The sequence below is a fragment of the Chinchilla lanigera genome, unplaced genomic scaffold (assembly GCF_000276665.1).
Source record: "Chinchilla lanigera isolate Chin_1 unplaced genomic scaffold, ChiLan1.0 scaffold00060, whole genome shotgun sequence".
Classification (NCBI taxonomy): domain Eukaryota; kingdom Metazoa; phylum Chordata; class Mammalia; order Rodentia; family Chinchillidae; genus Chinchilla; species Chinchilla lanigera.
The window spans coordinates 7,049,144-7,075,739 of record NW_004955461.1 but is presented as its reverse complement, the minus strand read 5'-3'; the positions used below and the strand labels follow the sequence as shown (position 1 = coordinate 7,075,739).

The window sequence follows — 26,596 nt, the reverse complement described above, 5'->3', positions numbered from 1 at the left end:
TATAAATGAGTTATCTCATGCAAAAAGTAGTTTGGAAGGAATTTCTGATTAGCCACAACAGTCCATACTGCAAAAGACTTCCCTGAAGACAGATGGAAGGAAGACAGAGCCTGGGTAGCTGGAGGACTCTGCTGTAGAGAAGGAAAGAAGAGGCCAAAGGGCAGGATGGGTAATGGCACGAAGAGAGATGGGGTGAGGCAGACAGACCAAGAGGAGGAAAGCATCAACTAGGAAGATAGGCTGGATGTGGTGGTGCACGCCTGTAATCTCAGCACTCAGGAGGCTGAGGGAGTAGGATCGTTGAGAGACTGAGGTCAGCCTGGGTTACAAAGTGAGTTCAAGGCCAGCCTAAACTGCATAGCAAGACCCTGTCTCAAAAAGACAAAAGACAAAAAAAAAAAAAAAAATAGAAAGATAGATAAGTATGGAAGGGGCAGAGATGCAGAGATGGCGAGTTAAGAGATGGAGCTGCAGAAGGACAGACATGGAGTAGGGAAGTACACACACACTGTAAGCAAGAGATACAGAGACAAAGGCTGTGGGGGTGATCAGGAGAGACAGCAAGCTCAGAAGTATCCAGTGCTGAGGCATGAGAGAGAAAGCATGCGCATGATTGCTGCATAGATTGTGGCTGGAAGCATTGCCTGTAATTGGCCCATGGGGGATTTTTAATAAAATCTTTAAAGCGATTAAAGACATTTTATTGAAAAGAGATCTGGGGCTCTTTGGTGAAAGGAGACCAACCTGGGATGACTTCTCTTCTCTGATCAGTTGCTGTTTTAGTTGCTTTTTGGGGCCGGGTGTGTGGATTTGCCATCCCCTAACCCTTCTTCCTTCTTCCTCTGGCAGAGCTGGGGAGTGGCCTTCCCCAGGTCGTTCAGGGGAAGCACATGGATTGAATTCTTTGGTTTTGCTGCATAGTTCTTAAGCCTTGCTGGAACAAAAGATGTTATTTTTGTATTTTAAACTGCTGTTGCGGAGAGCAAATACAGCTTATAGCAGTCCTTTGGAATCAGACCTGCTAAGATTTTAAAGGTAACCAGATAAAACTACAGTTAGCAAGGTGGTCAGGATGGTTTTCCTCTGTCAGATCCTGGCCTTATTATAATGTAATAACAGGTCACAAGAACCAGGCAGGAGAGAAAGGAGGGTGGGGCCTCAGAGATCCTCGGGTTCAATTATTTCATTTTATGGATCCAGAGACTGAGGTCTGAGGTAGGGCCTAATTAGAATCCCAGAGCCCTGTGTTTGAGGCCTTTGTGCTTTTTTATGTTGGGCAAAAGGGGGCACCTATGCCCTCAAGCTGCTGACTTGATCTGTTCCCCTCTCCATGACCACTTATCAATCACAGACTTCTGTATTGGTTTGTTTTCTGTTGGTATAACAGAGTGCCTTAGGGTAGGAACTTTATAAAGAAAAGAGATTTAAAAGAGTGCCTGTTTGGAGGCTTTGGAGCATGGCTCCAGCATCCTGGTGAGACTCCTGGCTGCATCATAGCATGGCAGACAGCAGCATGGCAGGAGCTTTCATGAGGCTGGAGTGATTGAACGGTGAGATAGGAAGCCAAACACGTCCAGGGGCCAAGCTTGCTCTTCTGTAACAATGTATCAGCCAGCTTTCCAGTTACTGAGACACAATATCCAACACCAATATCCAACACTCACAACTAAAAAAGGAGAGGTTTAATTTGGCTAATGGTTTCAGGGGATTCAGTCTTCTACCTCTCAATTGTCCATTCAGTTCTGAAGTCCCCAGTGAATGGTTTCCAGACAGAAACACCATAGTGGGAGGGTGTGACAGGGAGAGCTGCTTAGTTCCTGGTGGTTGGGAAGCAGAGGAAAGGAGCAGGGGCAGAAACCGAGGGGTAGGGAACCATTTATAGTACTGCAGACTACACCTCCATGACCCACCCAGACTCACCCAGAAGAGTTTTGCTAATCCCCTTGGCAGCTTCCAAGCCAAACAAATTGACACATTTTAGCTTAATCAACATTAACAACTTGCTGTTGTGGTGAGGAACCCACTCCTTGAGACCATAATTAATCCTTTCTGAGCATGGTGTCCCCATGACCTGATTACTAAGCATTAGACTCAACCTCTTAAAGGTTCTACCACCACTCAGCATCACCACACTGGTGATCAGACTCCCAGCACTTGAATCCTTAGGAGACACTCTCAAACCTTATCCAAACTGTAGCACTTCAGTGACTAATCATGACCTGCTGCTATCAGAGCCTTGGACTTTGCCACCGCAGTCCTTGGGGAGCACCACCAATTGTTTAGATGCTGCATGAACGAGGAAATGTCTTTTCCCTCCCTGGGCTACAAAACACTCCCCTGCTGGTATGTATTGGTCTCCCTTGTATAGACATCATTATAGTTTTACCCTGTGCCTATTGTCCACTGGCTAACAATAACACATACAATGTTAGCATTAGAAAGAATGTTGTTGATTCCTTCCCAGGAGTCCAGGTGTTGTTTATGCATGGTAGTGAGGAAATGGAAGGAAAAGTTAGTCCAGCTCAGTGGATATTGCATATGGTTTAGATGTAAAATGTCACCCATAAGTCTTACGTGTTCAAAGGTAGGAATTGGTTGGAAGAGGCAGGTAACTCATGGTATAACCTGGAAAGCTGTGTTCATGTCCCTGGCTCCTCTCTTCTCTCTCAGCCTCGTTATAGGGCAAGCAGCTTTCTTCTGCCATGTTCTTCCACCATGCCGTTTCTGCCTTTGAACCAGGCAATCATGAACAGAACACACTGGAAATTGTAAGCCAAATGAGCCTCTCTTTTAAGTTGTGGGTGTTGGGTGTTTTGTTCCAGTGATGGAAAAGTGACTAATGCACTATTTATTTCCTTGCTTTCATGTTGATATTGGACATGAATCTGTAGTTCTACTATAGTTATTTGTGCTTTGGTTTTTAGCAAAAAAAAGTTTTATTTTTTCTTGGAAGTTGTTAAAGCATTGCTGAGAGCTTGACAAATTTATACAGCTGGTGCTTTAATCATCCCAAAGGTGAGGCTGTGGGATGTGGGAATAACTGAAATGACAACACCCAACACTGGGTGGAAAAGATAAGCAGTAAGTTATTATTGGCATATACTCACAGCCAGAGAGGAAGACAATGTTCATCATGCAGATTCACATGAGGGCTGCATTGTGCGATTGGGTGAAGAGTGGAGGACTGCATGTGGGATCAGATGAAGAGTGAGGGGTCTGGGAGGCAAGGTCTGTAGTATGAATGGGGTGGGATGGCATCAGTCCTATGAGAGGATGTGTTTGGCTAGTTTAAAAAACTGTGGGCTAGGGGGAATGAAACCTATTGTATTAGCACATCAAATACCTGAGGACAACAACTTAAAGGAATGAAAGGTTTATTTTGATCACAGTTTCAGAGGGTTCAGTTCATAGTCACTTGGCTTCATTGCTTTTGTGTCTGTTGTGAAACAGAACATCATAGTAGGGGGCATCTGATAGAGCACAGAAACTAGAGTCATGGCAAATGGATGGGAAGGAAGGGAGGGAGAAAGAGAGAAGAGACAGAGAGGGGGGAGATAGAGGACAGAAGACGGAGAAAGAGAGAGATTGATGGATCATATCCTTTCAGGGTACACCCCCGCTGACCTACTCCCAACTAGGCCCTGCCTCTGTACAATTCCCACCACCTCCCAATTGTTCACTCAGTTATGAAGCCACCAATGAATTAACTCACTAATGAGATCAAAGGCTTTATGATCAAGTCACTTTTCCAACACCTCAGGTCTCAACAGCGCTGCACTGGATACCAAGCCTTTAACACATGAGCCACTAGGGGATATTTCAGATCCAAACTGTCACACCCACTATTCAGAGATAAGCAGGACTAGGCCTGGTTCCTCTGATAAGTAGGGCCATTTGTCTAAGGGACATTATCTCCAGGAGCAGAGTAGGGTATGGGAGGGAGGCTTCTGGTTGTACCACTGAAGGTCCTCCCAGTTTTACTAGCTGTCAGGACATCTGATATAATTGTATTCGTATAGTCATATAATTGTATTGAGCCTTCACTTTAGACTTTGCAGCACAACTTGAATAAGCAGAACTGAAACTGGAACCACAGCTGCTCAACTCCAAAGCCTGTGTCCTTTCCCATCCCGACCAAGGGCTTCTGCCAAAGCTTGAGGTAGAATCCAGTGTGGGCCCATGGTTGTTCCCTGTCCTGTCAGCCACTCTCCCTGCTGGGCCTGTATTTGCATTTCATTACACTTGGATATTGTCTAAGGATAGAATCTATTTCCTTTTCAGTTTCCCTTTGTGTTGTTGTATTTGGTTGTTGGGAGAGCCAAAACATTCTAAATTAATTCAGATATTGTCTATAAATCAGAGAACAAGACAGCCAGTTATTGGGACCAGCTACATTTGAGGCCTGAAAACATGGGTTCATTGAGCAGACAGGAGTTGTACCCCACTTACCATAGTAATTAGAACACAGCCATGAATTCAGATGAGTAGACCAGACACCTTGGCAGATTAATATTCATACTGCCAGAGATCTGAAGCTTTTAGGAGTCCCCAGGGATTCCTTTAAACAACCAACTTACTGCACGCAGTTAAAAAACACTCCAAGTGTAGACATATTGTTCACACCCTATGAAAGCTTTGGGTGAAGCTGGATGAAAGGAGATAAAGAATTGGCATTTGTTCAAAGGTCAGGTGTAGAGACAGAATGAAGCCAGGAGTAACTGTAATGACAATGACAGTGACAGTGGTGATGAAGAAAGTTTGTATGAAATGTATCTGTGTGTGCCATTGTTCTGGACATTTCCTAAACATTATCTTTTCTTTTCATGAGGATCTTTCAAACCAGACATTATTACCATTTTTTAAGTTTTTATTTATTTGTAATTGACAACTAATAGTTGTATATATCTGTGGGATACAATATGATGTTTCTTCAGAGGTGTACATTGTAGAATAATCAAATTAGGCCAATTAACATACTCATTACCTGAAGTACTTACTTTTCCTCCATTGTGAGAGCATTTAAAATCCACTCTCTTAACTGTTTAAAAACATACAATATATTATTATTTTTAACTATAGTCACCATGCTATGTAATGAATCGTTAAAAGTGCAGTAGGCTCTCACATTACAACTATTAGACTGGCTATTATAAAAGAAATGAAAGAGAACAAGTGCTCACAAAAATGTGGAGAAAGGAAATCCTTGCACACTGCTGATGCGAATGTAAATTAGTACCGTCATTGTGGAAAAGGTAAGGTGGTTCCTCAAGAAGCTAAAAATAGAACTCCATGTGATCCAGCAATCCCACTTCCGAGTAGATGCCCAGAGGAATTGGAATTATTATGTTGAAGGGTTGTTTGCATACCCGTGTTTATTGTAGCACTATTCACAATAGCCAAGAGATGGAAAGAGCCAAAGCACTGATGACTAGATGAGTGGATTAAAAGGGATGGTTCATATACACCAGAAATGCTATTCAGCCTTAAGAAGAAAGAAATATTATGATTTGCTACAACGTGGACTAATCCAGTGACATTATGCTAAGTGAAATAAGTCAGACACAGAGAGACAAATACTACATGATTTCACTTACAAATTGTGAAATTTAGAAACCTCAAAATCATGGAAGTAAAGAGTACAGTGTGGCTGCCTGCCCCCAAGGTTAGGGCAGGTGGATGGGGAAAGAGGAGACATCGGTCGAAGCGTACAGGGCTCAGTGGGACAGGGGTAATAGTTTCTAATGAACTGTTATTATTGACATGGAAATAGAGGCCCAGAGATTTACTTGAGAAACATCTCGCAGCTAGTAGTTGATGTATTTGCTTGCTATTTACCTTATAAAGTAGTTATAAAGATGAAATACAATGTGCTGAATGACTAACCATGGTGCCTGGTATGCAATATGCCTTCTACAAGTCACAGCTGATGTCTCTTTTCTGACATTATATACCACAGTGTTGCTCGTGATTGTACATGCTGTTATCCCAAAGAGGACAGGTCCTTGCTGAGGGTCCATGAGCTCTACTTTGGGGGTTGATGTGACTTGGAGCTGATGGTCTTCACCCACAGCTTCCTCACAAATTTCTGACTTCCTAGTACCAGGAATCCCCAAACAGAAGCACATTATAGTGGGTTGAATGATGCTCCACACCCCCACAAATACATCCTAACCTCTGGAAACAACTATATGGACTTATCTGGAAAAAGAGTCTTTGCAGATGTGATTACATTTAAGATTTTGAGATGAGATTACTCTGGGTTTCTGTGCGTGGGCTGTAGATCGAAGGACAGTGCCCTAGTCATTGGAGGGACACAGAAAAAAGAGGACATGGCTGTGTGAAGACACAGACAAGGACTGGAAGTCACAAGCCAAGGAACTCCTGAAGTCCACAGAAGTTAACAGAGGCAAGAAATGATTGCTCCCAGCATCTATGGAGGGTACCATCCCTGTCTACACTTTGACCCCAGACTTCTGGCCTCTAGAACTGGGAGCGAATACATATCTGGTGTTAGCAGATATTAAGTTTGTTGTGCTAGTTCTAGAAGACTAAATACCCAGGTGTCCCAAGACCTCCTCTGTGTTAGGGGAAGAAAATGGCCAGCCCAAGTGCCAGAGCCCTGGGATGTGACCTTGCTGTGCCATTATCAGGCTGTGGGGCTTGGAACAATCTGATTGTTCCCTGGGTCTCAGTCTTCCTATCTGTAAAATGTGGAGAGATTTGGAGGGAAGGGATTTTGGAATAGCACAAGGTGACCTGAATTCTTGGAGCTACTGAGACAGGAATCATTAAGCAGTTGTGATATGGGGAATGTCCTGCAGGCTGCGCAATGGGGCAGGGGTGCTCAGTACACATCTGCTCTCTTGAATGTGTTGCTGAGGCAGAATGACAGTGTCAGCATCCACAGGCATTAGTATCTAATCCTGCTCCTTTTGCATGTCGCCTTGCCTGGGGACAGTTACGTGGAAGGGCACAGCCTGCTAATCATAATCAGCTCATTCTATTCAGGGACAGCCATTGGACATGGTGAGAAAGATGAAGAATAATAGCAAACCCTTCAGGTGAAGCCATTTGTCTGTAGATGATGGGAGACACATTTAGAATAGTCATGCAGGGCTTTTATAAATCCCAGAAATAATTCTTTTGACCTAGTTTTGGTCATGCTCAGGATGTGCTTATAGTTAACTGAGCTGAAGCACAGTATGCTGTTCCGTGTCCCCAGACCTTCTCGAGAGCTGCAAGCCTGCTTGGTGCTCAGTGTTGATGGTCCACATGGCTCTGTACTGGGCTGGACCTGGAATCGGAGTGGGTCACTGTGGCTCAGAGCTGGAGTGCAGACTCCAGATTGAGACAGTAGCCCTGTCTGCTACTTGTATCTGAGTGACCCTGGCTAATTTATTAACCTGTCTGAACCTATTTGCTCAGCTGCAAAATGTGGAGAGATGTCCCTTCCTTCCCTAGGCATTTGTTCACCTGGCCTTCACAGGGGCCCTGTGAGGTGGGAGCTGCTGTGACCCCATGTTACACGAGGAGGAATACCACTATGGGGAAGTCCTATAACTGTCTCTTGGAAAGAGTGGCGAAGCATGAGTTTGACTGGAGTCCATGCTCTTCACTGCTGACCCATCCAGCCTTTCCTGATAGGTGTTCAGTCATGAGTAGCCATTTGGCTGAAGAAACTTGTCCTGGCCACTCAAGCTGAGGGGAGAGAAATTGTTGGGAAGTGCTTCAGCTACTGCAAGTTGGGCTAATGTCCTCAAAGCCAGTGTACATTTAGCAGCATGTGTTCTAGGCACTGCAGGAAGCTGAGGAGCTGAGGCACCTGCCACGGTGGGAGGACAGTAAAAAAACAAGTGTGCTTAATTGCACTAGGAGGATGGGTATGTTACATCTAACTGCACTTGCAAAATGTATGATTTGGCATAACCTGTCCTGCTGCTGTGCTGAGAACAGACATGGCCGTGTCTGGGGACCAGGTAAGATGTCATCAAAGTGATGCAGGTAGGAAGTGACGCTACCTTGGACTTGAAGTAGATGCAGAAGTAAAGGAAAGAGAAGGATTAGGGGTGTCTGGTGGGTCTCTAACTGGAGCAACTGTGTTGAAAGGTATAGATCTAGAATATCCCCTCCAAAGCCTCATATATTGAGAAATTAGGCTGTTGGAAGGCTATTGGCTCGTGAGGACACTGTTCTCAGCAGTGGGCTGACCCACTGATGATTGCATAGCTAAATGTGCTGATAGGAGAGTAGCCTTGTTGGAAGAGGTGTGTCACTGCAGGTGTGACTTTGGAGGGTGTATTTCCCCCCTTCCATCTCCTCTTTCTCTTTCTATTCCTTGCCTGCACAGAAGGAGCAGCTTTCTTCTTCATGCCCTTCCATCATGATGTTTTTGCCTGGGAGCCAGACAACCATGGGTTGAACCCCTTGACCCGTGAGCCAGATTGAACCTCTTCTCTTTTAGGCTATGGGTGTTGGGTATTTTGTCCCCACCACTTGAGTACTAATACAGAAGGTAGTGCCATTGCCTGAGAAGGGCAGTCTTGGAAAGGCCCTGTGGAGGTAGATGCCTTTTGGTTTGTAGTTTGTGTGTGGTGGGTGTCCACCCTGGTTCATTGTCTGTTGGCGTTTGGTTGATAGAGTCCCTGAATAGGAAGTAAGGTAGAAGGGGCAGCTCTGAGTGGAGGCTATGGCCTTATTCCCTGCCTAACACTGAGGGTACAGCTGTGGGTCTCACAATCCTACTGGAGGAGATGGAGAGACAGAAGATGGAACATGGGACCATCAGGATGATTTGAGCCTCAGCCTATCCTGACTCCTCTTTGGGACACAGGGTCTGCATGTGCCCACCTTCAGGACCCAGGCATTGACACCTCCCACACATGCTTTCTCCTTTTAAAAAAGAAGTTCTATCTGTCATGGTGGCACACGCCTATAACCCCAGCTCTCTGGAAGGCTGAGGCAGGATGCCAGATTCAAATCCAGCCAGGGCAATTTAGCAAGAACTTATCTCAGATTTTTAGAAAAATGGCTAGGGATATAGCTCAATGTGAGAGCCCTGGGTTCATCCTCAGTACCAACAAATGTTTTCACTGCTGGGAGTCTGCTGTCAGGTCCAGATGGAGTCTGACCTGGACCATTGTCTCATATCACAATGGCGACTTATCTATATTTTTATTTGTCCCACTTTCTTAGGTTTGTTCTTCATTTTCCAAGTTGCCAAACCTGCCTTTTGCTGCAGAAACAGAAACCCCAGTGGAGGTGGAAAAGCCCCTTCTCTTTCAGTCTGTTCAGGCCAACCCGGTTCCAGGTCCCACTCTGCCACAGGCCAGGCTGCACCCTGTGGCTGGCCCTCTCGTTGCTTCTGTGTCTCAGTTTGCACATCCCCTGTCCTCTTGCTGCAGATCTGAAATACTCTGAAAAATTTATCTTGCATCTCACGTCTTTGTATTGCCTGTTCTTCTGTTATCAGAGAGCATTTACCTTTTCCCAGTACTGGCTTCTTGAGACTTCTTATCAAACAATTTGTGACTAATCTGTGGGAATTTCATTTCCTTACAGCTGTTTTGGGGCTAGGGAAGCTGCCATCTTATGAAAAGCTTTTCTGCCAGTCATGTGCATGAATATATTAGTCTCCAAACATCTAAAACATATGATTCCACCTAGCTACAGATACCTGGGGCAACAAGACTGTGTGTTATATCCACACATACATATATATCTAAGCAGAAAAGTTAGGAACTGTGGTGAAGCCCTCCTTAATAGATACATTGATTATAAAAGTCTTGTGAACATCTCCTGGTCCTCTTCCTATAATTAGGCTTCCCATTGGGATGAACAGCCTTTCTTCTATCTTAGTCCTCTTCCTGTCTCATCGCTGGGATACAGTATCCCACACCAATGACCTAAAGGGTATATTTCTTTTTTTGTTTGTTTGGGTGTTTTTACCTAGAGTGTATAAAGAATTTTTTAAAAATTAGGCCCCCAAAATTCAAAGACTCAGTCTATAAATGGGCATCTGAAATGAATACACACTTCTCAGATGAAGAAAACAAATGGCAAATAAATATATGAAAAAATGTTCAACACCATTGGTCATTTGAGAAATGCAAATTAAAATAACACTGAGATTCCATCTCAGCTTGGGAAGAATGGCTATCATCAAGAAATCAACCATAACAAATGCTGGAGGGGCTGTGGGGAAAAAGGAACACTTCTCCACTGTTGGTGGGAGTGTAGACTGGTGCAACCACTGTGAAAATCTGTGTGAAAATTCCTCATAAAACCAGGATTAGATGTCCCATTCAACCCAGCTATTACCCTTCTGGGTATTTTTCCAGAAGAATTAAAAACATCATACCACAGCGATATATGTGCACTTGTGTTTATAACAACATAATTTGTTATAGCTAAATCTTGGAAACAACCCAAATGCCCATCGACTGAGGAATGGATAAAAAAGATGTGGTATTTTTACACAATGGAGCATTACTCAGCTATAAAGAAAGATAAACTCTAGGCTTTTATAGGTAAATGGATACAACTAGAGACCATACTCATAAGTAAAATAAATCAGACCCACATATGTAAACACCATATTGTCTCCCTAGTGTACGAAAATGAAAGAGTAAATAAAATCTGAAAGGTACAATAGATATTATGAAAGGGAAACAAACTGCTTAAAAGGAAAGAACAACTGAGATGAGGGAGAGAGGAAAGAAAGAAGGGAAAAACATATATATGTATGTATTTATATACACAAAATAGCTACGATAATTGTGCTACTAATTTCCATTGGTTTATTGAAAAGGTGTACTTCTTTTTATTTTAAAGAGAAAAAAAATAACAAAATAGCAACCACAAGGACACAAACAAAACAAAAAGGGGGTGTATTTCTTAAAGGAGGAGAGGTTTATGTTTCAGTCCTTCCATGGTCAGCTGGCTCCAGGCTAAAGCATGGTGGAAGGATTTGTGGAGGAAAGCTGTCCCTGTCATGGCAGCCAAGAAGCAGAGTGAAAGGAGTCAGAGGAAGAGATACCCTTCCAGTCGCGAAGCCAGTGACCCCGTTCTTCAGCCCAGACCCTGCCTCCCAACAGCAAGGCAGTTGTAGCTTCGCCACAGTCTAATTCTCTTCCAGAAGCCCCTGTCTCTGAGCACATAAAGCTTTGGAAGGAACAAATAGATATAAATAATAGCTCTTGCCTACCATTTCACCTTTCTAGCATCATATTTACCTTTTGCACTAGAATTTAAGTATATTCTATGTGGGCCCAACCAACACTTTTTTGAGCACCTACTATGTGCTATGCTGGGCAGTAGAGTGACAGATAAATCAGGCACAGACCTCGTTCTGCAGAAGCACAGGGGCTTCTGTGTGGCTTTCAGGCATCCGAAGTCCCAGCTGGAGGAGCAGGCACTGTCCTCGCAGACTCAGGGAGCACAGAACATGCTGCTGGCTCAGAAATGGTGTTTTCTCCTCCAGCACTGTTTGTCAACATCCCCAGGACACAGAGGTTACGTATTCACTGAGGCAGAAAGCAGTTAACACTTGTGCTTGCCAAGAGGGATCTCCACTCCCGCCCAAGTCTGTTCTGACCACAGTGACCCCCTGCTTGGGCTGCTGAGCTCTGCTTCATCTCCTGCCACCTGAATAAAGAACACAACCCACACATATCCGGTGTTGGCTGGAGAGACATCCAGTCCTGGTTCTTCGTGCTTCTGCCTCCAGAGAGAAGGACAAGCTGCAGTTATCACTGGGCTGGCGTCCCTGTTGCAGCAGCCCAGAGGGTTGAAGGGTCTCCATCATCTGTGTCCATGACACTGTGGTGACTGATGTTCTTTTAGACACATCCAGACTTAAGCAGCAAAATTTTCATCTCTTGGGAGGACAGCAGTCATGGACTGGATTTGAAATCAAAATTCATACGTTGAAATCCTAACCCCCAGGGTCAGGTCATGGAGGTGGAACCCTTGGGCTTGGAATTAATCCTCTGGTAGGTAGTGGCCCTGAGAGCTCCCTCACCTTTCTTCCTAGTAAGGATACAGGAAGAGGTCAGTAGTGAGTGACCCAGGAGAGGATACTCACCAGACACCATACATGCTGGTGGCTGGAGCTGACTTCCAGGCTTTAGAACTGTGAGAAACAAATTTCTATTAGAAGCTGTCCAGACTATGGTGCTGTCTTAGCCCATTTTCCATTGCTCTTGCACTATACCTGAGACCAGGAAATTTATAAAGAAAAGAGGCTTATTTAGCTCACAGTTCTAGAGGCTAGTAAGTCTAAGCACAGCACTGCCCTCTGGTAAGGACTTCTGGCTGCAGCATAATGTGGCTGAGGGCATCCCACAGAGAGACAGATCAAGTGTGTCGGCTCCTGTCTCTTCTTAGAAAGCCGTTAATGCCTTCACAGGTGCCCAACCCTTGTGACCTCACGTAATCCTAATTGTCTCCCAAGACCTCACTTCCAAAGACCATCTACATACAAGCCTGGGCATGAAATTTGCAACAGAGGAACTTGGGGAGACACATTCAAATCATAGCAGAGCTTGAACTGTCCGAGACAGAAGCCACATGTTTCAACCTGTCGGCTCTGGGTGCTTTTAGTTTTTGAGAAGAGAATGGCAGGTTTGGAGGAACACAGGTTCTCCATCAGATGGTGCTGAGCTTGTGCACAGTCTGTTCAGCTGTTGCCACTGATTTGTATTTCTGCATCACTTGGGCAAGATGCTTAGGGATTTCTGGGCCTTGGTTTTCTCATCTTTAAAATGAGCTACAGGGGCTGGGGATTTAGCTCAGCGGCAAAGAGCCTGCCTGGCAAGCGCAACGTCGTGAGTTCGGTTCCCGGTACCGGAGAAAAACCAAAAAAATAAATAAATAAATAAATAAAATAAAATAAAATGAGCTACTATGGCCTCTGCACAGTGTTCAAGTTTAGCGGGTGTGAGTGTGCAGTGGCCCACTTCCTGCCACCGTTGAAGTGGTGATAGAGCACACTGCCTTGCTCGTGGATGGTGGGTGGGCTCATTTCCACAGTTTTGTCACATAGTAGCTTTAGGACTCAATGCATGGTGTTGTGTACATTTGAATGTAAATGTTCAGTATCTGTCACTCTAGTTGTAAGTTTAAAACTTGATATTAGATTGTCATAAAATTACTTAGCTACAAAAAAAATAAAATGAGGTGATAATGTTGACCATTGTCAATTTGTTCTGAGGTTTATCAGTGAAGCCTGCACAACACCTAGAGGAATCTCTTGAACCTGATTTCCACTTGGAAGGTGGGTTCCATGGTTTTTATCTGCAGAAAGAAATCTCTGAAGACACAAGTGGCTGCAGTGAGAAGAGGGGTGAGATCATGTGCTATCTTCTCTGTGGGTTCTGTGGTTTTTCCTAGCAAGTACCTTGAGGCTGAGAAGAGCTTGATCTGGTCCCAGGGTTGAAGATGTTGGGCTGCCTGTGTGATGGTTGGCCCCACCATGAGAGCACAAGGGAGACAGAGCTCTTCAAAGCACTGTGCAGGAGACAGGTTATCCTTCTTACCACATTTCACTAAACAATTCAGAAGCCCAGACAAATGCTGTAATTGTAAGGTGCGTATAGCCTAAAAGTGTGAGAATGGTAGGTCTTGTGTTTAGGTAAAGGTGCTTGGGAAGGCCCCACTTTAGGGTACCCAGGGCACTAGGCAGAGAATGGACCCCTTCCTGTCCCAGAGCACCACATGCCCCACTCCAGAATGGAAGGGTTTGGGCTAAGGAGCATTTGACAACCGTCTCTAGACCACTCCCTCTCCGTTTCCACGCTGTGCTGGGGATTACTCTGGCTCTTGTGTGTGTGTGTGTTGCAGGACAGTAATACTGAGTTCAGTAATACTGAACCCAGGTGCTTTGCACGGAGCTACTTTCCCACAAGGTGCTCTGTGGCGGTGAAGTCCCACCCATTTCACAAATGAGAAAGTTGAGGCTTAAGGACTGACTTTCCTTAGGTAACATGGCTTCTAAAGGTTAAATTAGTTGAGAACTGAGGCCTCACGGTGCTGCCACCCTCACTGTTGTCTACTTTTTTGGAGAGGTAACTAAAAGAAGGCTCAAATCAAGAGTGGGGAATAAAGGACTCCCCCGCATTCCACTCCCTCCCCTGCTGTCCCTCTGCTCTCCTGCTCTGCCTCCCCTGTGCCTCATTACAACCACGCAGAAGCCAGAGCTGGTCCTCAGCCTGTCACCGTTTCCTATCCCAGCGGCCAGTTAATGCCAGTCTTCCTCAGAAACCCATGATCTGAGCTTATATTTATCTTGTCCTCCGGCCTCAAAGTAATTGTTTCCTCCTCCTTTTCCTCCTGTGGGTCACTCTGTGTGGGTAATAATGTACTTACTCAGAGAAATCCCAGCATCGGCTATTTATTCCCAACCACAGTGGGCAGAGAGGCTCACAGACTTATCCCAGATCCCTGTGGCTTCTGGGAAATTCTGGGAGTGGAGGGGGAGGGCCTCAGTGGAGAAATAGTCGCCTTGTCTACAAATCAGGAATGCTGCTGCATCACTGCCCTTGGGTGGGTGTCAGCTCACTCTGGGCCTCCAGAGCTCCATCCTGCACCCTCAGGCTGACTCATCTATATGCAGACCTGTGTCCTCTCAGCTCCAAGGCTGATGAAAAGACAGCATCTGTTTTCCATTGTCCACAGAACTTGTACACTGAGTTTCTGGGTGGCCTAGCTTGGTCTGCTGTCCCTAGGTGCTCACATACCTTGCTTAGGCCACATGAGAAAGCTTGCCTGTTTTGTGCATAGATGAATCCTTCAGTGCAGTCCCTGGGGTGAATGAACAAATAAATGAATGTGCCCAGGCTTGTGTTATGTAACCATGGCAGGTCCCAGCAGAAGAGGGGTAGTAGCAGCTGGGAGGATGCAGAAGACTTAGTGCCATCCTACTGGGTTGGTGTGGCCCCAGCTCTTCTCTGGAGCCATCTGCATAGTGAAAAGCTGTCCTGATTTCTGATATGTGGGCTTAGAGCTGAGAGCTCTTTGCTAGTGCCAAGCCCAGGGGCCTTTATGTTCCTTGTTGTCTTCCTTACACCTTGCCCCACTTTTATAAGTAGTCTGTTTATTCCCAGTTTCTTTGGGTAGAAGAATGAGCATCAGATGATGGTGATGGCTTCTAAGATGTAAGTGTCTCCCGGAGAGCTGTGAGCTCCTCCTCCTCCGAGCTCCCTCCCACATGCACCCTTGCACCTGGCAGTCCTTCTGTTCAGAGTCCCTCTCTGTCCCATCCCATAGGGATCCTGTTTTCAAGTGCCAGCACAAGGGTAATTCTGCCTACAAAGCCTTGTGCAGCTCCCAGCCTCCCTGCAGCTTTCTGAGCTACCTTTCCTCCCTGTGGACCCAGCCTCCTCAAGACTGTGCACTCCTTGAGGTCTGGCTCTGTGTTGTCTGGCTCTCTGCAGTCTCTGTGACCCATGCCTCCCAGCCACTCAGTGCTTGTATCTCTAGAGTGAATTTATGAATTACTAAGCACTGGTCAAATGTGGAACTCCAAGAAAACCAGTTGCAGCATTTCCAAAAGGAAGTCCAGTTTGGCAATTAAAGAGAAAGTAAGACGTGTTGAGAAAAACAACACCTTACATGAAGATTTATAGATCTTAACTTTTTTGTTTAAAAGGGAAATTCTTCCTTTCTTAGAAACACCTAATTAAAAATAAATAAACTTGAGTGATTCAAGACAGGCTTCCCACAGATGGAAAGTGTCTGTGAGCAGAACCTGTGCCCCCGGTGGAATCCTATTTCAGTCTTCTGCTGTGGTGTGGTGGAGGTGGAGTCCCAGGGCTTCCCAGAGCCTCCAGTGCCTCTGCTGAGAGGTGCCGATGAGAGGTAGCTACTGATGGGCCCTGGTGTGTGGGAGCATCACGGATCAGTGCTTCTGCATGCTTTGCTCAAGGTCATCACCCTCATGATCCTTCGTTTGCTGTCTTCCTTTCCCCAGGACATTATCTCATCACAGATACACTGAGTAAATATTGTGGTCCTTGTAAGGGACACACACTACTACAAACCTAAGATACCCCTCTGGCTCCCAGTATCAGCTTCTACCCTGTTGAGAATCTGTGGCTTTGGTGATTCCTTCTTCCTTGGTAGCCAGCAGAATGGTCCAGATCATGGACAGCTCCAGAGCTTGAAGGGTATGATCGTTAAACATACCTAAATTGTACTAATAAACTTAATTTTTAAAAAAGTTCACAGTCCTTAGCTGGGCATGGTGGCTCACACCTGTAATCCCAGTACTCTAGGAGGCTGATGCTGAAGGATCACAAGTTCAACCCCAGCCTGGGCAATTTAGTGACTTAAGGAGACCCTGTTTCAAAATTAAAAAACAAAAACAAAAACAAAAAAAAAGGGCTGGGAATGTAGCTCATTGTAAAGGCCCTAAGTTCAGACCCTGGTGCAAGAAAGGGAAGGAAGGGGAGAGTAATTGGGAAGAAGAGAAAGCGGAAGCCCCTTCCCAGCCTTCAGTCCGCAGAGCAGCTGATGTTCTTGTGCACTGTCACTGCTGAGACTCCAGTCCTGAGGCGGGATGTCACTAGTGTGTGGTGCAGTGGCCAGCAGCCAGTCCTGGAAAGGAGGATGAAGGGGGGACTCAGCCCTTGTGTAAGTAACTCCTAAGCTTGTGGGAGACAGAGGGGCCAGCAACAGGGGCAGCATTGCAAGTGCCCAGGACCCTCACCAGACAAAGTGGCAGCAGTGTTTCTCTGCTGGCATTGCACTGGGCCTTCCATTGTACTGGAAGCCATTGAATCTTCATATCTGCTATACCCAAGCTGGCAAAGACATCCAGCTGAGGCACAGAGCTGCAGGAAGGTTGGGTGGAAATGGGACACAGCTTGGGGTTGGGCTGGGGTGGCACATTGCAACAGAAAGACCAAGAATTGGCCCAGGAGGCCCCACCCCTAAATGACAGTAGAGCCTGGAGCTTTTGGTGGTGTCATTGCCTTTGCTCTGGTGAGGTGACACAGTCTGGCCAGAGAATGCCACAGTGACTCAGTGACTCAGCTAAGTGTCTCTAACACAGCTGCCTGGAGCATGCCCTGGGTGGTATTCCGGGGGTTGGAGCCTGACTCAGCCTACTGTCCATCCCTGCTTCTTCCAGCCTCTCTGCTCATCCTTCACGATTTATCCTTGCTCTGTGTCCTCTCTGCCTGTAGCTGTTTTGCCACAGACTCTGCAGTCTCCTAGGTGACTCCACATCCCTCTTGAAATCAGGATGCTCATCAGTTCCTAACAAGTAAAAAAGTCTGGCTGCTCCCTGGATACACTGGTGTGTGTGTGTGTGTGTGTGTGTGTGTGTTCTGTTCCATTTTGATTTTTTTTCTTTATGCTTCCCACCCACTTCTGTTGTTATTCTTCTCTTAAAAGGATCATGTCAGGCGTCCTTTCATCTTTGCAGTGATCAGCCCATGGGAGTGGACATTAACAGCTGTGTCACTTGGGGTTAAATTCCTGGGCATCTACTCTTTCTTCTCCTTCCTTCCCTGGCCCCTCACCCCTCCTCCTATTTGTTCTTTCACCATATCTAACTCCGCACCTCCAGAATCATTGATTGAGCCATATCAAATGCGACAAGGCTTTTCTGGTACAGAAGCTGCTAGAAATAGCAGCTGCATTATGGCCGAGCGGGCGAGGCTCTCAGCAGTCATCCTGCCTGATGCATGCAGTGCTCTGAATGCTAAAGCCAGCAGGATGAGGAGAAGCAGGTATTTCCCGGCTCTGCCTGAGGGGATCCCTGGGCTTCCCTTTCTCTCTGGTGCTGTACAGGGGAAAGCACAGCTCCTGGGGACCAAGGAAACCTGGGGACCAGAGCTGGAGACCTCCCCCTCCTTATCTGTAAGTGGTCACGAAGGTCCCTTCTATACCATGGGGCTGCTGTGAAAATGAAATTAAGCAGTGCAGGGTAGGTTACACTCCCAGTGGAATATGCAGTAGGCGCTCAGTGCATGGTGGATGCGCCGGGTGTTAATTATTACTGTATTACTGTGTGTAATGGAACCCGAGGCTGGAATGGAGGGGTGCTTCTCCCGGCTGCCCGCCCATGAAGGCTGGGGCCAGCCTCTCCCCACATGAATAATTCATCTCCAGTCTCCTTGCTCCTGAGGCTGCTCCTGGCAAGCACTGCAGATGAATTCATTTGTCATGGGTGGGCGTGCGTGCGCGAGCAGATGGGATTCCCCAGTCACGTGTGCTTGCAGACAGCGTGACACAGACGCTGAGGAAGCCCTGCTTCTTGGAGGAGACGGGCGGGAGGAAACCTCAGCTTCTGCAAATGGAGGCGTTGAATCTGCTGCCACTGCCATATGGGGCAAAAGCTTTGTTCTGCTCTGGAAGAAACAGGGTATTTTCCATCTTGTGGTGTGCTTGACAACACTTGGCAATGATTTTTAACCATTAGAGCACACTCGTTTCCTGGCAACTAGAGAATCAATTTATTAATTCATTCCATAGTCATTTCAATCCTACTGTGTTGCCGGGCGTGTGTTAGGCATGGGAGAATAGAGATAGAAGGAGCTCTGTGCAGGAAGCTTTGAAAATGCAGAGGAACTGGTTGCTGACATAGAAAAGGGATTTAATAAATAACTACTGACTGCAAGATACTGCACTCGGCCTGAACAGTCATTAAAGGCTTCCTTGAGGAGGTGATATTGAACTTGACATTTGGAAAGTGAACTGGAATAACCTGGTTGAAGAAGGATTTTGAGGAACACAGAGAACACAGTGTTCTCAAAACTATCAATAGATGGATGTCTGAAGTACAGACAGGATCTGGGTCGCTGAGGCCTTGACATACCTTGGTGGTATGCACATGTCCTACTCAGTACCCGCGTGGCCCAGTGGGAACCCCTTGAGGTTACTTCGGGGAGGGATCTTCCTGGCAGGAGCACTCTAGCTACATCATATGGAAGGAGTGGAATCCAGAACATGCTGCCCTATGTGTTTCTGGACAGCTGCTGCCAGGGCAGGGGAGGTGGCATCCTGTCCTCCCTTCTGTGGGGAACCCCGTGAGAGCACGGTCACAGCACTGTACCTGTTTCTGTGAGCTTCCGGGTGACTTTCTACTGCTGCTGCCATTGCTCAGGCTTAAGGCTCAAAGATGGAATGCACAAGTCTTCAGTCTTCTTTTAGGTTCATACAGCTGAGGTGGGAGGTGAAATTGCAAAATAATTTTTGTTCCTTGCCTAACACATTTCCAGAACCCTAACATTCAGGTTAGATGCTAGTGGGAGATGAGCTGGCATTCCTGGGGGAAGAAATATCCATTCTGCTTCCTTTCCTTCTCGTGGCTTTCCTGAGCATCTTTTCTTCAAAAGGTTGTGCTCTGTGGGTCACCTGAGTCAGAATCACCCACTTGAAATGTGGGATGAAGGGTAGGTTTCTGAGTCTCAGTGGATTAGAATTTCCCTGCAGTGAAGTCATGGAGTTTGCATTTTTAATCATTATCCTCAGTGACTCTGAAGCTCTTTCATGTTGGAGAAACCATTTTCCAGCACAAAATGCTGTTTGGGAGTTAGCAAGGGATTGTTGGCTCAGCACCTGCTGTGTTCCAGCCATGGGACTGCATCCTTACCACAGCCCTGGGGAGGCATAGAGTGGACTTTCTGTAGTGCACAGTTAGCAAGCAACGAAGCTGGGGGAAATTGAGCTTCAAACCCCAGCAGCTGAAGGCTCACAGAGGCCACTGGCCCTGAATGGGGGCTCAAAGGCAGGGGGTGTAAGCAGTCATTGAACAGGACAGATGCCTGTGGCAAAAACAGCGGTACATTGTCTTCTCCCGGTTGCATGTTTGCACCCATCCTTTGGAGCTGTGGCTCCATCCCTGTTGAAAACCCTACAGCCCACAGCTTGTCTATGTGTAAAGGATCAGAATTCTGCAGTCACACTGAGTCCTAGGATTGATCGGATTGTAGAAGGCAACGTGCTGGACCTGGAGCTGCCTCCAGCTCCCACAGGTGGGAATATTAAGGAAAGGGAGGTGGGGCAGGAGATGATGATGATGGTGATGATGATGGAGAGGATAGTTTGTCTTCCTCTGGCAGATATGCAAAGCTGTTTTCTCCTCCCATGGGCTATGCAGAGAGCTATGAAATTTGCAGTGGCAATGGGGAGGATAGAACAATTAGTTCTGAAGGAAGAGCTAGGGACTTGGATAAGATGGCATTTATGTTGGGCTCTCAAAAAGCTTACCTCACTTCTGAATTTCTACCTCAGGGAATGTCTCTCCAGGGCTGTCCCCTCAGCTCCTACACCCAGAGCCAATACCACTTCCTGGTCAGAGAACCTTTCCAGGTGGCATAAACCTCACAGGCATCACTAGTCTGGTATCCATACCTCCTCAGCATTCCATCAACCATCCTTGGAGTGGAGCCCCCTGGACCACTGTACTGTGGGAAGACAGTGATTTGGTAAGTACTCTGCAGCTTTGGCTAGGCCAGTTCCTCTCTGGGGCCCTGGTCATCCTCTGCCTCCAAGGTCTAGGAACACACTATCCTCTCCATTTGTTTGACAAACTCTTCTTACTGGATCTGAGGTGACAGTGGGTGATGTACTCCTCACCTTATGCAGAGGATATGGAATTCACAACAAGCCAAGAAATTTCTCCTAAAAATCCCCTGTCTGTCTTTATCACTGTGTCAGGTAAAATCCTCATATCCATCTCCAGAAGGTGGTGGGTATAGGTCTCACTGTCAGAGTCCAGCAGCCTGCTCTGGGCAGAGCTGCCAAGCAAGCCCGGTGCCCAGTCCTGAGAGTGGTTGCCCTGTGTGACAGTCACATGGCTCTTGTGCGCTCCCCAGACCCAGTGCACAGGAGCAGCCTGCCAGGACAAGGGGCTGAAGTGTGTGGCATGTACAATGAGGTCACAAATGTACTGGTCTGTGCCTCCCCTTGAAAAGTTGTGGCTGCTGTAACTGAGGCAAAAAATCCCATTTTTCCATCTGTCACACTATATATAAATTAGCTAAGCAGTCTCCAAAAATATCTCTCCTGAGTTACCATGGAATGATGTGACCTTGGCATTTGGATAACTCAGCATATTCCTCATTCTTGTTTGGAAAATAGGACTCTGGATTTCTGCAGAGCTGCAGTTAAAGTAATGTGTTACCTCCTCACTTTTTAGAGGATCTATGTGGAAAGAAAGTGATGCAGAGGGTGAGAGCTTGCAAGTACTGTGCTGTCACTCTGTGCCAGGCACTGTGACAGAGACTCTCTTTGCAAGACATTTTCCCTGGAATTCACCCATGAGCCTCTTGTAATTAAACCCTGGGGACAGGTCTCTCTCTTCAGGTTTGCTTTTTTCCATCTGCCAGCTGCAGTTACCAGTGCAGTGTCTTCCTCTTTGTCCTGGTTTTTAAGGAGCTCAGAGCTTACCCTGCTTCACACTCTTGACCTCTTTCTTCTTTCCAAATCATTTAAACCTCCTTTAAAAAAAAATAAACTTCAGTTTCACTATTTGTTCTGTGTTTATTTTAACCTACCTTATGTCGTTTTCAAATTAGTGGTGGGATTAACATTTTTTAGATGAGAACCCTCATTTTAAATTAAGACTCTTTTTAGGAGTTCCTTAAGTAAACGGTGACCCCAGTATTTTCAAATTGTGATTTGATGGGAGATAATCAAATTTACATATAACATCCTGAAAGTGACCTTCTGCATAAGTGAAGGGCACTTGTAATCATGCCCAAGGATAATTATGCCAAGAGTTCTAGTTGATTATAGATATAAGGCTAGACCAGTCTTATGAGTAAGCTGCAGATCTAACTGTCTGATTGTCTTTGATGAAGTGTTTCTCTTCTATTTCAGTATGGACTGACCTCTACTGTATTAAAACCTAAGGCTAGCTAATGTGTAAGGAGATGGAAGGATGAATTAGATGACCTGTTTGTTATTCAACCCATATTTTCTGAGTATTTCCTACCTCTCAAGCATTGGGTTATGAAGGTAGTGAATGAGGTAGGGTCCCTGTCCCTAAAGGTCTCAGAGTCTAGTGAGTGGCATACACCCTCATGGGATTAAAAAAAAAAAAAAAACCAGTAAGCCCACTCATTGCAATGCAGGGAGCCATAAACTGCTATGGCAGACAGAGGGTATAGCTGCTGATTTTGATGGTGCAACCATAAGCAGAAATGCTGAAATGACACCCAGGATTTCAAGGCAGGCACTGCCATCAATAGGCACTGATTGGGATCATTCTCAAAATATCAGGCCCTAATCTCTGGTGGTCTCTGACTTTTATGGGATAAGCCAGCAGGAAGTACAGCAGCAGAATGGCTTGGCAACTGGGGACTGGTTTATACAATGTACATCATAGTTACCAGCCATTTCTAAGAGGTAAAAGTAACTGGAACCGGAACAGGAACAGTTATCTGGGCAACTATCAAACTGAAGGAAACTGGCTAGGTGGGAGTGTCTTGGTTACTTTTCTCTCATTGCTGAGACAAAATATCCAATGCCCAAAATTAAGGAGGGAAAGGTTTATTTAGCTCACAGTTTGTGGAGGTTTCAGTCTATAATCAGCTGGCTCCAAGGCAAGGTGGCATGGCAGAGGGGCAATACTTCAGGGTGGCACAAAACATCGACAGCAGCAAGAACAAAAATGTGAAGGACAAGTCTCTTTCCCTCCTTTATATTGTAAGCAGGCTACCCGCACCCAGGAGATGTGTAACACTCACATAATCTCCATTCCCTAGGCTCAGGATGAATCTAAAGTAAGGACCCTGACCCCCAGCTCATCACTTAGTTAACCTTCTAAACTTCTCAGATTTATACAAGGAACATCCTAGAACAGTAAGGGCATGTCATTTTCACCCCAGAATGTAAAACTACTGAGTCACTTAGTTAAGCTAGACTCCTAGAGTTGACACAATATCAACCATAACAGGGGACATTTTCTGCTATATTCTCCCAATCTTTTAGTTTCCCTGGCAAATCTTTGCTGGGAATATTACATGTGATCTTCTGAGAAAAGGCCCAACTAGAAGCAGTAACATTGAGATTGTCAGTGATCCTAGGATGGACCCTAGCCAAGCTTCCCAAGATTGTCTTATTACACAATTTTTCCCTAAATTGTTTTTAGGAAGAGGTGTAATTTAGGCCTGTCTATTCTGTAACATTACTCTGGCAAGGTAGTGAGGGGTCTAATCAGATCTAGGAGAGTGTCCAGTGTGTCTTGGATGCTCATCAAATCCTGGTCAAGAGTTTGATTTATTGTTCTTTTCTCCTGGGGCAACTGTCCCTAGAGTTTAAGGCAAAAAACCACAGCTAGCAGTGGGCAGGGAAGCAAGGACTGGAGTAAGCAGCCTGTAAAGGCACAAAAATCAGAGAATAGGTGTGGAGCAGTCCTGTAAATTATATCCTCAGGCTTCAGCCATGCATGACTGACCAGTGTCCAGAGTAACCAGAGCAGGGCTTTGAGTGTGCCATCTCTTCAGTGAGCTATCTGGTCCAGGTAAATTCTCCAGCATCTCTAAGGTTGGATTTCTGAAACTTGTAGAGGTAGGTAATATGCACATGCATTATATGTGTGTGCAGGAGTGTCTGCAGGTATAGCTGGTCTCAGGACTCTATAAACTCTTGTTGTTTTTTTGGTATGGGTAGAGAATATCTTGGGCCATCTTGAATAGATGCAGCAGAGCACTAACAGATATTTGTAACCCCTGTAAGGTTTTATTTTTGTGTAATCTATCTATATATCTTTAGACGGGGAGAGTCCACTATATTGCATGAAGTCAGGATCACTGACATAGATGCTGAAGCCTCAGCTTGCTGCAGGGGTACAGGTGCCAGTACTGTGGCTTGAACTTGCAGAACAAATGGTGTGGGCAGATCCAGGCCTGATTAAAATGGATTTTCTGGGAGTATAGGTAAAGTTCTTTTGACTGGGGTTAACATTTCAGTCCACCAGATCCCCAGAGAGGGGTTAGGAGCCCAATTCTGGCATGATTGGTAGCAGGTTTCCAAATAGTAGCAGGAAGCTGTAGCAGGAGAGCTTTGGCCAAAATAACTTTGTCCAAGGTGACCACAGACTATCTAGCCTGTCAGAGGCCATTCCTAACATAGCTACATAAATCCATAAACAGGGTGTATTCAGCATCTGTCAGGGGGTTAATTTTAAGTCCGATTAGCTCAAGGATGTGGCCGGATTATGTGGTCCACAGTTATTCACAAGGTCCAGCACAGCATGTGCCACCTGGACAGTTAGGTCTAGGCCTAAGGTGAGCTTGTCAGTTTTTCTGATCAGAAGGACGGTGGCTATTTCAGCAGAAAGGCAAGGAGGAGGCAGCTCTTAGCAACTAAATCGAAGTATTTGCACAGGTGAGACACTGGGTGTTCCCAGGGGCTGACAGTCTGAGTAAGCATCATTGTTTTTGTGAACTCAGATTCTATAGAAGCCAGTAGTGCTAACAAATTTGCAGTGTTTCTTTCTTGTAACCAGTTTCTGCTAGATATTGCAGCAGGGCTTTTGTGTCTTTCCAGCAGGCAGCTTGGGTGTCATTAATCAGAAGTGCAGGGATATTTTGTGCTAGGCTGACAGGAGCTAATCAAAGCAGAAGAAGGCATTCTTTTGTCAGGTTTCTTGGTGACAGTGGCTGACAGGCTTTCTGTCCCCCCTCTTTGATGTCTTTGAACACAGAAGGATTTTTTGACAGTCATCTCAGGTGAGCATTAGATGACAGGATAGGTACATTTCGGGGGGGTGGTGGCTGTGGCTGAATGCAGGCAATGACTGATTGAATGGGAACTGATTTAATTGGATGGAAGTAGATGAAGTGAGGGAGTGAAACTGTTGGCAGCTCCTGCAGCTGCTAACAAGGGTACCAAGACAGAATTATCAGGAAAAATGGACTGCTTTTTCATACTTTTATTTTCTTTTCTGAGGAGCAGGGAGTGGTTTGGTTTCATTTTTAACTCTCTCAAAGCTCTTTTTCCTACAGTCAGGGGCTATTGGTTTTGACTAATTAATTTCCATCTCTGACTTCCTGAGTGTGTGTTGTGTACCCTTCACTGATGGTGCAACAGACAAAAGGTGGGTGCCCCTCAGAGAGAAACTTTTCAGATGCCCACCTGGCCATGCCCTTTGTGGAGACTTAGGTGGGACTTACCTAAGGATGGTGGGATATCTCTGATATGCCATAAGTCAATCGCCATGTAACTGCAGGTGAAGGGCTCAATCAGCCACCATGATCAGTGCTTCCCAGTCTTGGTGCACAGATGGAGCAGCCTTTTGCTTATGCTGTCAATTCCACTGACTCACACATTCATTCAACAGCTGCTCACAAGTTAAACATTCCAACCCCTTTCCCTTGAGTGTGGTCCTAACTAATGAGTGTTCTTCAGACTCCCCTTCTGCTCCAGCTGACCAGGATTGACAGACAAACCAACTGGGGTGCCCCCAGCAGTCTTAACAGAATCAGGCAGGTAGACAGGCAGACAGACAGACAGACAGACTGTCTCCTCCTCCTTTTGGGTCTGATGTGAGCTGCTCAGTGAGGAGCCAAGAATCTTCCTGCAGAACTCTGAGGGGATTCTAGAAATCTCAAGGGCATGCCTCCCTGTCAGGACCTTTGATCCATCCATGAGGTCCATGACCAGTGACCAAAGAGTTTAGCGTGATCAGTCTTCCTGGGAGATGCACCAGATGCAAAGGCAAGTGGAAACACTGAACCAATGCACAGGATTGTGAAGGGCATATGGGACTATGGTGAAAATGAGGAACTAAACCTGTATCTTTCTAGGTCTCTAAGGCCTAGCACAGTGCCAGACACAGAATCAGAGGTCAACACAGGTTTGTAGTTTCAATGGATCCAATGGGTTAAAGAGAAGTAGAAAAAACTCTGAAATCAATTGGGCTCAACTTCTGAAAAATGATAAAGCTATGGATTGCTACAGCCTTAGAAAAAATATTGCAAGGTAATAACTTGCCTGTGTTCCTATCCCTGGGTACCTCTGAGTTCCATGTTTAGAGAGACTTGATGACTTCTGTATTGCAGCAGGCATAACAAGCACTGCAATCTAACAGCTTAAAACACCTGTGACAGATTCTGTAGGTCAGAAGTTCTGGCTGTGTTCTCTGCAAGGCAGAATTCAAGGTGTCTGGTAAGATTATGAGACATCTCAAGCTCGGGTGCTCTTCCTAGCTCACTGGTTGTCCACAGAATTCAGTCCTTGGTGGTTGTAGATTGAGGTCCTGCTCTCTTGCTGCCTTAAAATCACAATTCTTTTTCAGCTCCTGGACACTGAGGGCCTTTTGTTGCCACAAGTCCCTCTATATTACTGGTGGCGTGCTCTAGCCTTTGATTTTTGGCCCCTTTTAAGAGCTCACCAGATTAGATAAGGCCCACCCAACATAATCTCCCTTTGGATTGACTCCAAGTCAGTGAGGACCTTAATTACATCTGCAACTTCCCCCCTGCATGCAAAGAAAATGACCACAAAAGAGTTAGCCAGACATACTGCAAGTCCTGCACATTCAAGGGGAGGGCATCACACAGGGCTTGTACAGTTGGGATAGGGAACCTGTGGGACTGTCTTACCAATCTCCCTTCAGCAGGGTTCATTTTTAACTAATCCC

At 45.8% G+C, this 26,596-nt stretch overlaps 1 protein-coding gene across 1 annotated transcript in view; it reads left to right on the top strand.

Annotated features, from left to right (window-relative positions):
• Positions 1-26,596, top strand: part of Kcnq3 (potassium channel, voltage gated KQT-like subfamily Q, member 3) — a 325,983-nt gene that overhangs the window by 44,120 nt on the left and 255,267 nt on the right. The window lies entirely within an intron of this gene.